Genomic DNA, 16,330 nt, shown 5'->3' with positions numbered 1-16,330 from the left:
TTCTTATTAAATAACTCTAGATGATTTTGTGGTGCACGGTGACTTTGAGCCCACTCATTCACATGATACCTGATATTTCTATAAGGAGATAAAAATTCTCTACCATTGGTATAGCCAGTGTCCACTAAATAATAAGACCCTAAAATGGAAGGATGGAAAAATTATAAGAGGTATATTGTAATTCTTTAATAGATAGCTAATGCACTTATCAAAAGATTAATTTAAACATACCAACAGGTATTTTCAAGCCATTATGTTGAGTAATTGCATCTCTACGTACCCTTGAATCAGATGCCAATCCTTCCCAACTGCTAAGGACATAGACGAAATTCATGTTCCGATTGCAAACTCCTAACACATTGGTGGATATTCTAGATTTTCTTGTTTCATACCTAGATTTATCACTATTGGGAACTGTGACATTTATGTGAGTGCCATCTAATGCTCCTAGACATCCCTATCAAATGGACAAAACAAAATAGTTATTATATACAAGTAAACTTGACCAATAAAAATTTAAACTTTATGCAACACCTTACCTTAAACGATTTCCATCTGGGATCTATACAATCCTTTGGTACAGGGTCTGCCTTTGCAAATAATACATTTTGGACACTCAAAACTGAACCTAACACATTATGAAAATACCTACTAACAGTTTTACCAAACCTATAAAACCTAACTTGTACGCTGCGATTATGATCAAGAAAGTTGCTATTTGCTCGCCTATGCCAACATGACCATCTTCGTCTAACCCACCTTGAACTTGTAGCAATTCATGCCAATTAGCAAATGCATTCAAAATCATTCTTAACTCCCATATGCAATTTCTATCTCCACCTGCCCTAATGATGTTATCTAATACATCTCGCCTTAATGGCAATGTGTTCACTCTTTACCTAATTGAAGAATGACGCTACCTTCTATTCCTAATATACATATATAAAGTAACTAAAAAAATAACATCAATGTGTCAAATTGCATTCTCATGATCGAGTAATATCCAACACATAGCTTAATTTGTTCAGAACGATCCATCATCACTTCCTAAGAAACAATAAAAAATAAATGCATAAAACATACTCATATGATCATTTCAATTAAACTACAAATAGAGAAAACACTCATTACATAATCACATGCTCATATTATCAAGCTAACAATTTTTTATACATAAATGGAGAACTCTTAATTTAGTTCAGTTGCTAATTTTTTGTGCACTATAAATTGGAAATAAAATTCAAAGTAAAAATATACTAATAAATTTCAAAACTAAGCAATCAACCGGATGGCTCAGATTCTATGAACAAAACAACAAATAAATGATTAGAATCTAATTAAATATAAGTCATCAAGTGAAGATACACAAAGCTCCATTATCATAGCAAATTTAAAATTAGGGATAAGTACATGAAGCTCTGAGATAGACTCAAAACCATAATTTTCTATCATCAAAGTGATTCAAATTGAAACATAATACTATCCCATTATCTTTTTATTTGTTACCATCACTTATAATCTATTTTATTGACCAAATCAGAAAAAACAAGATCACCCAACATAATACTCTAACTGAACCCTAAACATAATACTCCACCCGAACCTTATTAAAAATACATACCCAAAACAGAAGATTACCCAATACATATGTGCTCAAAAAGAAAAAAAAAAAGATACCCAATACAACAACATACAAATACAATATACAAACAAGAAGATTACAATTACTTCAAACCTTGAGTTGAATTTTCTAGCACAGATGAAGGAGAAAGATTGTGATAGAACAATAAAAAGCTTCAGAACATCAGACAACACACACAAGTGAAGAAGACACAAAGCTGCAGAAAGTGAGAAAACAAAGGTGAAGAGATTAGAGCTAGTTAGGATTTGTGAAAAGGAGAAGAAGATCATCATAGAATAATAAAAAGTTTCACAAAATCAACCAACGCATACACACAATGAAGAGCACACGATGCTTCAGAAAATAGAAGACAAGAGCTGAGAACTGATTAGGGTTTGTAAACAGATAAGGAGATATTTGAAATTTCAAAAAATTGATGAGGATAAAATGGTCCAAAAAAATTTCAGATCTGTGTCCATGGCTTCAATTCCGTGTCTCATCATTTTACTGAGACACTGAATACATGTATATTGTGTATGTTTATGGGTATGCGTGTCTCTCCAATTTTTGTGTCTCACAAACTAAACACAAGACACGTTCCACCATGTCTATGTCTTGCCTACACAGACACTAACCAAACGCAGCCGTAAGGATACTATTTACAACTCATTACCTGTTGGTGGTAGTTTGTTTTATGTTAGGTGTTGTGCACACATTTTAAATTAGTTGGTACAAGATGGACTAAGTAAAATTAAAGGTATTATTTATAAAGTTCATGAAAGTGTCAAGCATGTCAATTTTAATGATTTAAGATTTAAAATATTTGTTGAGATTGCTGAGAACAAGCATTTATTGGAGAAAAAACTCATCATTGATTGTCCTACAAGATGGAATTCTACTTACAACATGTTATTTATGGCTTTGAAGTTTAAATCAGTGTTTTATGTATATAAGAAAAGAAAATCCCACCACAGTTATGAACCATCATCAGAGGATTGGAGGAAAGTTGAGAAAATTTGCAAACTTCTAAAAATTTTTAGTCTTGCTAATCATGTCATTTCTGGTAGTGAGTATCCTACTGCAAATTTGTACCTTCCTGAAGTTTAGAGAGGGAAATAAGTAATTGATGATGCTATTGAGGATAGAGATTTTTTCATGAGAAAAATAGCAACCTCAATAAAAAGAAAGTTTGACAAATATTAGGAAGAGTACAATATGATAATATCTCTAGCTTGTATTTTAGATATAAGTGCAAATACATGTTATTAAATTCTATTTTTCTTTAATTTATAAATCTGAGCATGTGGCTATTGAAAATATTGATAAAGTGAAAGAATATATTTCAAGAAATATATGATGAATATGCTAAAAAAATGTGATGGTAAGACAACAATAAGTGGAGTTAACATTAATGGTCTAATTGCTTCTTCTAATGTGGTTGGTTCTGAAATAAGTAGAATTGATGAAATATTGAATATGGTTTAGAAAAAAAGAAGTCATTCATCCAACAAAATAAGAGGTTTATTTTTATGAGAGTGCTTACATTCTTGAAGGTAATTCTAAGTCTTTTAGTGCTTTGAAGTGGTGGAAAAACAATAGCCTGAAGTTCAAGGTTTTATCTAAAATGGCAGCAAACATATTAGCAATTTCTGTCTCAACGGTGGCTTCAGAGTCTTCATTTACCACTGGAGGAAGAGTTATTGATGAATATCGTTCTTAACTAAATCAAGAGTCCATTGAAACTCTCATTTGTGGAGGAGATTAGCTTCCCAACAGGTATGGTTTGAAGAAAAAACCAAAGATAAAAATTAACTTTTTAATATTTTTCTTTTTGACTAAGTATCCATGTTATAGAAAATATTTCTCTTTTTAAATGTGAGAACATTGATATTAGTATGATGTGAGTAGTTAGAATAATAAAATTGAATTTTCATGATATATAAATAAGGTATCATATCATTTATATTAAGACTGACCACAATTTTATTTTGAATATTCTCTTTTGTACTAATAAAAAAAGTATTTGTTGAATTTATATTATTTAAAAATCTAATGATATGTGTATGTGTGTTTTTTTCTAAGGTGTTGGAACAAAAAAATTGAATCACTTTCAAACTTGAAAGGTTAATCGATTAATTGTCTAACATTTTCTTTACCTTGTTTTGATTTAAGTAGTTATTAGCTTTTATTTGATGTTATATTTAGTTGGTTTATTACAACTCTGAATATTGATGAAGTCTTTTATTTTAATATGTTACATATTTTAGAAGTAGCTAAGCGAGAATATATTAATATACATTGTCTTTTTTTTAATCAATGATAATTATTTATCGATATTTTGTCTTTATTTTGTATTAATATTGTGCATAATTTTATTATTTTATATTTTATAATTTTAAAATTAAATTATATCTTAAATTTAATTATTTATTTAAAAAAACAGGCCTATTGACAGACTTCAGGCCAGGCTCAATACTAATTAAAAAGTCTATATCAGGCTATAGGTCGGGTTTAGGCCAATATACTTTATTACATGCATGACCTATTAAGAGTAAAAGCTGGCCTGACCTGACCTGTTTCCACCTCTAAATATAAGTATATAACATTTTTATTTAAATCATGAGTTGTGATACATAAGTACTCATAATTTTCCTCATTCATTGGTTCAATATGATATCCATTTCGGCAAATATCTTTGAAACTCAATAAGTTTCTTGGAAACTTATTAGACAATAGTGCATTATTTATTATGAATTTTGTTCCTCCAAAAAATAAAATTATAGTTCTTCCGGAGCCTTCTATCACATTGCCTGAGCCAATAATAGTATTAACATATTCTATTTTTGGTACAAGATGAGTAAAATATATATTGGGTTAATAGTCAAATTCGTTCCTGAAAGATCACCTATTCTTCAAATTAATCCTTAAATGATTTTTTTAGTCATATTAGTCCTTGAAAGATAAAACGTAAGTCAAATTGGTCCTTCCATTAGTTAGATGATGATGTGTCACGTTAAATGCCACGGGGCAGGATGACGTGTCATGTTAAGTACCACGTGTCACCAGATGATTGGTTAACGTGTCAACTCAGTGACATCTAGCACGCCACGTGTCACTTGGCATGTAAAAAGGTTATTTATAATCAAGATAGTCCCTGAAATTTTAGACGTAAGTCATTTTCATCTCTAAAATTTTAAAAATTAATCAAATTAGTCCTTATATAATTTTTTTATTTTTTTATAATATTAAATTTAAAATATTTTTTGATAGTACTAATTTTAATATTATTTTTAGACCTTAATAAACAAAATTTTCTTTACATAAAATAATAAAAATAATTAAATTATTATAACGTTATTTTGTCAGTATTTTAAAATTTTACCTTTTCAAATTGTAGTTTTTTATAGTGAAATTTTTTTATTTAAACAAATTTATCAAATTATTATTGATTATATATTCAAAAATTTAATATCTTAAATCTCACTAAATAATATAGTAGTTATTTAAAATTTAAATATTTTAAATTTTTAAAATTATAATTTTTATTATTGTTTAATTTATATGGTAGAACCCAATAATTAAAAAATTAATTTGTCGAATCACTCTTAATATTTTAATATAAAATATTTATATGATAGAATTCAAATTATTGTTGAATATTAATAACTAGGGTATAACTAGTATATACTAAAAGTTTTAATATTTTAGATTTCACTAAATAAATATAGTAATCATTTTAAATATTTTAATCTTTTATTCAACAAGTGATCCCACAAATCAGTTTTTAAATTATTGAGTTCTATTATATAAGTTAAATAATAATATAAATTATAATTTTAAAAATTTTAAAAGATTTAAATTTTAAAATAATTGCTATATTATTTAGTGAGATTTAAAATATTAAATTTTTAAATATATAATCAACAATAATTTGATAAACTCATTTAAATAAAAAAAATTATTATAAAAAACTTACAATTTAAAAATATAAAATTTTAAAATACAAATGACAAATAATTTTATAATAATTTAATTATTTTTATTATTTTATGTAAAGAGAATTTTGTTTATTAAGGTCTAAAAATAATATTAAAATTAGTACTATCAAAAAATATTTTAAATGTAATATTATGAAAAAAATAAAAAAATTATATAAAGACTAATTTGATTAATTTTTAAAATTTTAGGGATAAAAATGACTTACATTTAGACTTTCAGAAACTATTTTGATTATAAATAACTTTTTTTACATGTCAAGTGAGACGTGGCGTGCTAGGTGTCACTGACCTGACACGTCAACCAATCATCTGGTGACACATGGTACTTAATGTGACATGTCATCATCTAACTAACGAAAGGACCAATTTGACTTACGTTTTATCTTTTAAGGACTAATATGACTAAAAAATCCATTTGAGAACTAATTTGAAGAATGAGTGATCTTTTAAGGACGAATTTGACTATTAACCCAATATATATCACTTTTGAGAATGGTATGTGAACTTGCACTATCCACAATGCAAATATCTTCATTATATGTTCTTGCCATTTTTTTTCAAAGACAAATAATAATAATAAAATGTGTAAAAGTACATGCACATTAACATTCCATTCTTGGTTGAAATTGTTTTTCTAATAGGCACCGTAAATAGTATCATATACTAAAAATTTTATTATTATTATTATTATTATTATTATTATTATTATTATTATTATTATTATTATTATTAGAATTTGACATATTTAGTGAACATAAACATTAATATTTTATTTAAAATTATTTATATACATCATAATTAAAATTTAAATACATAGAAAATAAAACTTAACAAAAAGTTTCTTACATTATTTATTTACATAAGTACTTAACGAACCCAAATATTAAAATTTTCCATCATTGATCAAATGACCAATATTTTCTTCAAGATCTTCAAAGAAATCAGATACTTCATAATGAGTGGTGTAATTTTCAACATCTTTTGAAACAAAATTTGTCTCCTTTTCTTTGTTATATTTTTTCAAAGATGCTTGATAAAGATCAACTAAGTATCTTGGGGTATAATAGGTACGTGACCAATGGTCCATTCTACCACAACAGAAATATTTATCATTTATTGATTTATTTTGCCAATTATTTCTTTCTTTATTCCATTTTTGGTAAGATCCTTTACTGTGAAAATAAATTTTCTTTCTTTCATAATTTGTCTTGTTACCAAAACATCTCTTTTGGGGTTATGATTTGTTGGATTTGCTTCAGGAAATGGAGCGGTACCAGTTGGGTGCACTTCATGTTTCTTAAAAGTAATTCATTGTTATGTTCAACAACAAAAGGTAAAAAATTAGCTCAGAATATTAAAATTTATTTTTTCGATACTGCTGTTGTAGAAGCACATTCGAGGTATGAAAGGTCGAGAAAGTTTTCTTTAACATGTCATTATTAGTTATCTTTTTTCCATATAATTTGATTCATGAGGTAATTTGGAATATTGTTAAATTGTATTCATTTATGAATTTAAAAATTTTGAAGACGCAAGTGTGTCCACTCATGTCGGGCTTGAAAAAGTATCACTATCTTTTGCTGATTATACCTTTCTTCAAGGTTCTTCCACAAATCTACAGGATCTTTTAGTGTGAGATATTCATTTTTCAATTATTCATCAAGATGAAGACGAATGAAGATCATGGCTTTGCCTTTATCTTTTTGGAATGCATTGTTTTCGGTCTTAATAGTATCTCCAAGATCCGATGAATTAAGATGAATTCTGGCATCTAATATCCATGATAAGTAGTTGTTTTCAGATATATCAAGAACATTAAATTCAAGATGAGAGAGGTTTGAAATAATGAAAATTTATTACCAGAATCTTTCTAGATTTTGATCAGAATCTTATACTGACGTGTTGTGGAATAAATAAATAAGGAAGAAAAAATAAATATAAAATAAAAAAATATAAATAAATGACTCTAGTATTAATATTTGTTAATATTATTATCTCAATATAATAGAGATGATTCATATGTATATATGTAGCAATGTATATATAAAAGAGAGAAAAGTGTTTATTGTCGTTGCTTTGTATGTAATGTTATACACATACTACACTCATATTTTTAAATTTGTTTAATACAACTCATTTTGAGAACTTAAGCCACTCATAATAAATGAGCATCCCATATCCATTTTTATCACAACAATATATAGTAATACAAATAGAAAATTTTTTACTAACATGGTACTCATATATTAAATTTGAAAATTATTTATTTTAGTGTTCTCATTGTTAATTTTTAAAATATTATTTATAAATTATACATTATTTGCTTATATTATTTATTTTTAAATTATAATTTATTTTTATTTTTATTTTAGTTATATTTAAAATTTTAAAATTTAAATTTAAATATAAAATACGGTTTGAAACTAAAACAACCTCTAAGACCTATTTTCTCAAAAAAAAATTAATTTTTAATTTAAAAATTTAAAATTTAAATAAAAGAAAGTTAATTAAAATACATAATTGTAATACAAGTGACGATAAGGAGATCAAGAGATTGTTAAATATTAATATGAGTTAATATTACATTAAATAATGTCCTAACTTAATCACACACTTTGGTTACTTTTGGGAAGGGAGTTCAGTCATAGTGAGAAGAGAGTGAAGAAGTTAATGGTTTGGTTAATTGGTGACGCGAAATAAATGTCAATTAAGAAATTATCAAAGAATTTTTTAATTTAATGTTGCAAAGTATAGTCTTGATCGAGGAAATATCTCAAATTAAAGTTTAAAATAAAGCCACAACTATAAAATTAAATATTGGGAGTAGAATCTCGAGTCGTCTTCTCTAAAAATTGTAACATGATGCATATTATTGGTTAGAAATTTTCGGAGGTTTTTGAGTTGAGTAAAAAAAAAAGTAAAATGACTAAAGATCAAAGCAAGTAACACCTAACAAGTAAATTAAAGTAACTAAGACTAACCATCAATAATTAATTAACTATCAAGCATGTAATAGAAGATAACAATAGCATATAACTAAATGCAAGTAATCAAACTAAGAGAACCAAGAGATCAAATTCAACAAGAGATAAGTCAAGCAATCAATATAAGGAATTTTGGCTAGGGGAGAGAACTGGAATTCCTATTCTCATTGTCATCATCAATAATGATGGAAATTATCTATTGCTTCAACTTAGTTATCCTCTAACAAATAAAGGAAAGTCAAATGAATATAATTAACTTGAGTTCACAAGTCCTAGTCAACTCCTAATAGTGAGGTTCAAGCTAACTAGCAATTTCTAATTACCAATACACATTAGAAATTGACAATTTAAGAGTTTCCAATACTCAACCTCAAAGGCAAGAGTAAAAATCTACTCCATAGTCATAAGATGCATTTTCACAAACACCTTGTGTGCACTAAAAGAAGACATTATAAAATTGAGAAATAAATCCAATTCAAAACTACCCACTAATAATAATTGATAATAACAAACCAAATAACACCAATGAACATGAAAAATTTCAATGCATTAATAAAATCAAAATCCAACAAGATCCAAAACCATGACTCAAAATAATTAAAATTGAAAGAGTGCTAAGTAAAATTAGGGAATAGAACTACAATTAAAGCAACAAGAACTAAAATTAAAAAAGATTTAATCCAAGGATTCAAGTGAAAATAAGCAAAGAACACTACAACCAAGAGAGAAGTGAGAGTTTCTCTCTCTAAAATTCAAAAACTATCCAAAACTAGATAATGGAATGTATGTCCTTTTGCTTGCTTTACCACTAGACTTTAGTCTTCAAACTGTGTCAAAAACAGCTCAGAAATCGCCCCCAGCGTGTTTCCACTAATGAGGCACGTGACAGCAGTACGCGGTAATGTGGTTCGCATACGCAGGCGAGGGAAAACTCTGATCACATGTATGCATGAGTCACGCGTACGCGGGCAAGGTAAAAGCTAATTGTGCGTACGCACGCTGTGATGATGCGTATGCACAGATGCTGACAGCCAAGATATTCATTTCTTCATGATTTTCTACTCTTGCTTGCTCCTTTTTCCATTTCTTTCAATCTAACTTTGATCTCTAAGACTTGAAATCATATAACAGATGGTGGACGAAATTGTGATTATACTTAAATTGTTGTTCAAAATTGATTTCCAGGTAATGGCCCCAAAAACTTGGTGCTCAATACCATGGTCTAAACATAATTTCACAACTTCGCTCAATTAACCAGCAAGTGTACTTGGTCGTCTAAGTAATAAACCTTACGTGAGTAAGGGTCGATCCTACAGAGATTGTTGATATGAAGCAAGCTATGGTCATCTTGTAAATCTCAGTCAGGCGGATAATAAATGGTGATAGAGTTTTCGAATAATAATAATAAATAAACAGAAAATAAAGATAGAAATACTTATGTAGATCATCGATGGGAATTTCAGATAGGCGTATGAAGATGCTGTGCTCCTTCTGAATCTCTGCTTTCCTACTGCCTTCATCCAATCCTTCTTACTCCTTTCCATGGCAAGCTGTATGTAGGGCATCACCGTTGTCAATGGCTACATCCCATCCTCTCAGTGAAAAAGGTCCAAATGCTCTGTCACGGTACGGCTAATCATCTATCGGTTCTCGATCATGTTGGAACAGAATCCTTTGATTCTTTTGCGTTTGTCATCACGCCCAACAATCGCGAGTTTGAAGCTCGTTACAGTCATTCAATCCCGGAATCCTACTCGAAATACCACAGACAAGGTTTAGACTTTTCGGATTCTCATGAATGCCGCCATCAATTCTAGCTTATACCACGAAGACTCTGATCCCCATGGAATGGAAGGCTCAGTTGTCAGGCGAGGGCAACCATGTGTCGTGCATCAGGAAGCCAAGAGATACACACTCTAACTTTCGCTTGTAGAACGGAAGTGGTTGTCAGGCACGCGTTCATAGGGAGGGATGATGATGAATGTCACGGATTATCACATCCATCAGGTTGAAGTATGAGTAGTATCTTAGAATAGAAATAAGATTGAATTTGAATAAAAGATAGTAGTAATTGTATTAAAACTCGAGGTACAGCAGAGCTCCACACCCTTAATCTATGGTGTGTAGAAACTCCACCGTTGAAAATACATAAGTGATGAAGGTTCAGGCATGGCCGAATGGCCAGCCCCCAAAATGTGATCAATAGTCTCCTAAGATGAATAATGGAATAAAATCAAGACCAAATATGTAACGTGGTCAAAAGACACCGAATGCAATAGTAAAATGTCCTATTTATACTAGACTAGCTACTAGGGTTTACAGAAGTAAGTAATTGATGCAGAAATCCACTTCCGGGGACCACTTGGTGTGTGCTTGGGCTGAGCTTGAGCTTTACACGTGCAGAGGCTTCTTTTGGAGTTGAACGCCAAGTTGTAACGTATTTTTGGCATTCAACTCTGGTTCGTGACGTGTTTCTGGCGTTTGACTCCAGAATGCAACATGGAACTGGCGTTGAGCGCCAGTGTACATCATCTAATCTCGAATAAAGTATGGACTATTATATATTTCTGGAAAGCTCTAGATATCTACTTTCCAAAACTTTTGAGAGCGCACCATTTGGAGTTCTGTAACTCCAGAAAATCCATTTCGAGTGTAGGGAGGTCAGAATCCAACAGCATCAACAGTCCTTTGTCAGCCTTTTATCAGGGTTTTGCTCAGGTCCTTCAATTTCAGACAGAAAATACCTGAAATCAGAGAAAAACACACAAACTCATAGTAAAGTCCAGAAATGTGAATTTAGCATAAAAACTAATGAAAATATCCCTAAAAGTAACTATATCCTATTAAAAACTACCTAAAAACAATGCCAAAAAGCGTATAAATTATCCGCTCATCACAACACCAAACTTAATTTGTTGCTTGTTCCCAAGCAACTGAAAATTAATTAGGATAAAAAGAAGAGAATATACTATAAATCCCAAAATATCAATGAATATTAATTCTAATTAGATGAGCGGGACTTGTAGCTTTTTGCTTCTAAACAGTTTTGGCATCTCACTTTCTCCTTTGAAGTTTAGAATGATTGGCATCTATAGGAACTTAGAATTTCAGATAGTGTTATTGATTCTCCTAGTTAAGTTTGTTGATTCTTGAACACAGCTACTTTTATGAGTCTTGGCCGTGGCCCTAAGTACTTTGTTTTCCAGCATTACCACCGGATACGTAAATGCCACAAACACATAGCTGGGTGAACCTTTTCAGATTGTGACTCAGCTTTGCTAAAGTCCCCAGTTAGAGGTGTCCAGAGTTCTTAAGCACACTCTTTTTGCTTTGGATCACGACTTTAACCACTCAGGCTCAAGCTTTTCACTTGGACCTGCATGCCACAAGCACATAGTTAGGGACAGCTTGATTTAGCCGCTTAGGTCTGGATTTTATTTCCTTGGGCCCTCCTATCCATTGATGCTCAAAGCCTTGGATCCTTTTTAGCCTTGCCTTTTGGTTTTAAGGGCTATTGGCTTTTTCTGCTTGCTTTTTCTTTTTCTTTCTAATTTTTTTTTGCCATTTTTTTCCGCAAGCTTTTGCTTTTTCACTGCTTTTTCTTGCTTCAAGAATCAATTTTCATGATTTTTCAGATTGTCAATAACATTCTCTTTGTTCATCATTCTTTCAAGAGCCAACAATTTTAACATTCATAAACAACAAGATCAAAATTATGCACTGTTCAAACATTCATTCAGAAAACAAAAAGTATTGTCACCATATCAATATAATTAAACTAAATTCAAGGATAATTTCGAAATTCATGTACTTCTTGTTCTTTTAAATTAGGAACATTTTTTATTTAAGAGAGGTGAAGGATTCATGAAATTATTCATAGCCTTAAGACATAGTTACTACATACTAATGATCATGAAGTATAAACACAAAACATAAACAAACATATAGCATAAAAATCGAAAAACAGAGAATTAAGAACAAGGAAGTTAAGGAATGAGTCCACCTTAGTGAGGGTGGCACCTTCTTGAAGGACCAATGGTGCTTTTTGAGCTCCTCTATGTCTCTTCCTTGCCTCTGTTGCTTGATCTCCTCTGGTGCTCCTATCCTTAGTTGCTCCCAATAATTGTGTGGAGGAAAAACCAAAAAGCTATGCTTTTACCACACCAAACTTAGAATGTTGCTCGTCATTGAGCAAAAGAAGAAAGAATGGAAGGAGAAGAAGATATGGAGGAGAGGGAGAGATATGGATGTTTCGGCCATATGAATGGGATTTGGTGGAGAAAAGATGGATAGATGTGAGTGGTTAAGAGGTGATGGGGAAGAGAGAAGGTGAGTTGAGGTAGGTGGGGATCCTGTGGGGTCCACAGATCCTAAGATGATTCTGTGGGGTCCACAGATCCTGAGGTGTCAAGGATTTACATCCCTGTACCAATTAGGCATGTAAAACGCCTTTGCATACAATTCTGGCGTTTAAACGCTGAAGTGATGCTTATTTTGGGCGTTCAACGCCCAATTACAGCATGTTTCTGGCGTTGAACGCCAGTTCTATGCTTGTTTCTAGCGTTTAGCGCCAGCTCTCCTCAGGGTATATTCCTGGCATTCAAATGCCAGGATGCTGCTTGTTTCTGGCATTCAACACCAGATCCATGCTCTGTTCTAGCGTTGAACGTCAGCCAGATGCTCCTTACTGGCGTTTGAATGCCAGTAAGTCCTTCCTCCAGGGTGTGATTTTTCTTCTGCTGTTTTTGATTCTGTTTTTAATTTTAGTATTTTTTTTCGTGACTCCACATGATCATGAACCTAATAAAACATTAAAGAACAATAAAAGAAAAATAAAATTAGATAAATAAAAATTGGGTTGCCTCCCAATAAGCGCTTCTTTAATGTCAATAGCTTGACAGTGGGCTCTCATGGAGCCACACAGGTACTCAGGTCAATATTGTAGACTCCCAATACCAAACTTAGAATTTGGATGTGGGGATTCAACACCAAACTTAGAGTTTGGTTGAGGCCTCTCAACACCAAACTTAGAGTTTGATTGTGGGGGCTTTGTTTGACTCTGTACTGAGAGAAGCTTTTCATGCTTCCTCTCCATGGTTGCAGAAGAAAATCCTTGAGCTTTAAATACAAGGTAGTCCCCATTTAATTGAAGGACTAGTTCTCCTCTGTCAACATCAATCACAGCTCCTGCTGTGGCTAGGAAGGATCTTCCAAGGATGATGCATTCATCCTCCTCCTTCCTAGTGTCTAAGATTATGAAATCAGCAGGGATGTAAAGGCCTTTAACCTTCACTAACACGTCCTTCTACTAATCTATAAGCTTGTCTTACTGACTTGTCTGCCATTTGTAATGAGAATATGGCAGGTTGTACCTCAATGATCCCCAGCTTCTCCATTACAGAGAGTGGCATAAGATTTATACCTGACCCCAAGTCACACAGAGCTTTTTCAAAGATCATGGTGCCTATGGTGCAGGGTATTATGAATTTACCAGGATCTTGTTTCTTTTGAGGTAAAGTTTGCTGAACCCATGAATCTAGTTCACCAATGAGCAAGGGAGGTTCACCGTCCTAAGTTTCATTACCAAACAACTTGGCATTCAGCTTCATGATAGCTCCTAGATATTGAGCAACTTGCTCTCCAGTTACATCTTCATCCTCTTCAGAGGAAGAATAGTCTTCAGAGCTCATGAATGGCAGAAGGAGGTTTAGTGGAATCTCTATGGTCTCTATATGAGCCTCAGATTCCTTTGGGTCCTCAATAGGGAACTCCTTCTTGCTTGAGAGACATCCCATGAGGTCTTCCTCATTGGGATTCACGTCCTCTCCTCCTCCCTAGGTTCGGCCATTTTGATTATGTCAATGGCCTTGCACTCTCTTTTTGGATTCTCTTCAGTATTGCTTGGGAGAGTACTAGGAGGAGTTTCAGTCACTTTCTTACTCAGCTGGCCCAGTTGTGCCTCCAAATTTCTGATGGAGAACCTTGTCTCACTCATGAAACTTAAAGTGGCCTTAGACAGATCAGAGACTAAATTTGCTAAGTTAGAGGTACTCTGCTCAGAATTCTCTGTCTGTTGCTGAGAAGATGATGGATAAGGCTTGATATTGCTAAGCCTATTTCTTCCACTATTATTAAAGCCTTGTTGGGGCTTTTATTGATCCTTCCATGAGAAATTTGGATGATTTCTCCATGACGAATTATAGGTATTTTCATAAGGTTCACCCATGTAATTTACCTCTGCCATTGCAGGATTCTCAGGATCATAAGCTTCTACTTCAGAAGATGCCTCTTTAGTATTGTTGGATGCATTTTGCCATCCATTCAGACTTTGAGAAATCATGTTGACTTGTTGAGTCAACATTTTGTTCTGAGCCAATATGGCATTCAGAGCATCAATTTCAAGAACTCCCTTCCTTTGAGGCGTCCCATTATTCACGGAATTCTTCTCAGAAGTGTCCATGAACTGGTTATTTGCAACCATGTCAATAAGTTCTTGAGCTTCTGCAGGCGTTTTCTTTAGGTGAATGGATCCACCTGCAGAATGGTCCAGTGACATCTTAGAGAACTCAAATAGACCATAATAGAATATATCTATCATGGTCCATTTTAAAAATATGTCAGAAGGACATCTTTTGGTCATCTGCTTGTATCTTTCCCAAGCTTCATAGAGGAATTCACCATCTTTTTGTTTGAAGGTCTGAACATCCAGTCTAAGCTTGCTCAGCTTTTGAGGAGGAAAGAACTTAGCCAAGATGGCCATGACCAGCTTATCCCAGGAGTCCAGACTATCTTTAGGTTGAGAGTCCAACCATGTTCTAGCTCTGTCTCTTACAGCAAAAGGGAAAAGCATGAGCCTGTAGACTTCAGGATCTACTCCATTAGTCTTAACAGTCTCACAAATCTACAAGAACTCAGTCAAGAACTGGTAGGGATCTTCTGATAGAAGTCCATGAAACTTGCAGTTCTGTTGCATTAGAGCAACTAATTGAGGTTTCATCTCAAAATTGTTTGCTCCAATGGCAGGAATTGAGATGCTTCTTCCATCAAACTTAGACGTAGGTGCAGTATAATCATCAAGCATCCTTCTTGCATTATTGTTGTTGGTTTGGCTGCCATCTCCTTTTCTTGTTCGAAAATTTCAGCAAGGTTGTCTCTGGATAGATGTAATTTAGCTTCTCTTAGTTTCCTCTTCAGAGTCCTTTTAGGTTCTGGATCAGCTTCAACAAGAATGCATTTTTCCTTGTTTCTGCTCATATGAAGGACAAGAGAACAGAAAAAAAGAGGAATCTTCTATGTCACAGTAAAGAGGTTCCTTATTGTTAGTAGAAGAAGAAAGGGAATAAAGAAAGGAGAATCCAAACACAAGGGTGAGGATAGGGGCAGTGATTTGAGATGAAGAGAAGTGTTAGTAAATGAATGAATAAATAGAATAAAATGAGAGAGAAGTTTTCGAAAACAATTTTGAAAAGGAGTTAATGATTTTCAAAAATTAAGATAAGAAATAAAATTAAAATTAAAATTTAAAACAATTAATTGATTAAAAAGAATTTTTGAAAAAGAGGGAGGTATTTTCGAAAATTAGAGAGGGAAGAGTAGTTAGGTGGTTTTGAAAAAGATAAGAAACAAACAAAAAGTCAAATAGTTAGTTGAAAAAGATTTGAAAATTAATTTTGAAAAGATAAGAAGATAAGAAGTTAGAAAAGATATTTTAAAATCAAATTTTTGAA

At 32.0% G+C, this 16,330-nt stretch overlaps 1 non-coding gene across 1 annotated transcript; it reads left to right on the top strand.

Annotated features, from left to right (window-relative positions):
• Positions 1 to 15,217: 15,217 nt before the first annotated feature.
• LOC112717173 (small nucleolar RNA R71) lies at positions 15,218 to 15,321 on the top strand. Its single transcript, XR_003160594.1, has one exon. It is a non-coding gene; the product is annotated as a small nucleolar RNA R71 (small nucleolar RNA).
• The last annotated feature ends 1,009 nt before the right edge of the window (positions 15,322 to 16,330 follow it).

The sequence above is a fragment of the Arachis hypogaea genome, chromosome 1, assembly GCF_003086295.3.
Source record: "Arachis hypogaea cultivar Tifrunner chromosome 1, arahy.Tifrunner.gnm2.J5K5, whole genome shotgun sequence".
In the NCBI taxonomy this organism is placed as follows: Eukaryota; Viridiplantae; Streptophyta; class Magnoliopsida; order Fabales; family Fabaceae; genus Arachis; species Arachis hypogaea.
This window is presented reverse-complemented; position numbering and strand designations above follow the sequence as displayed.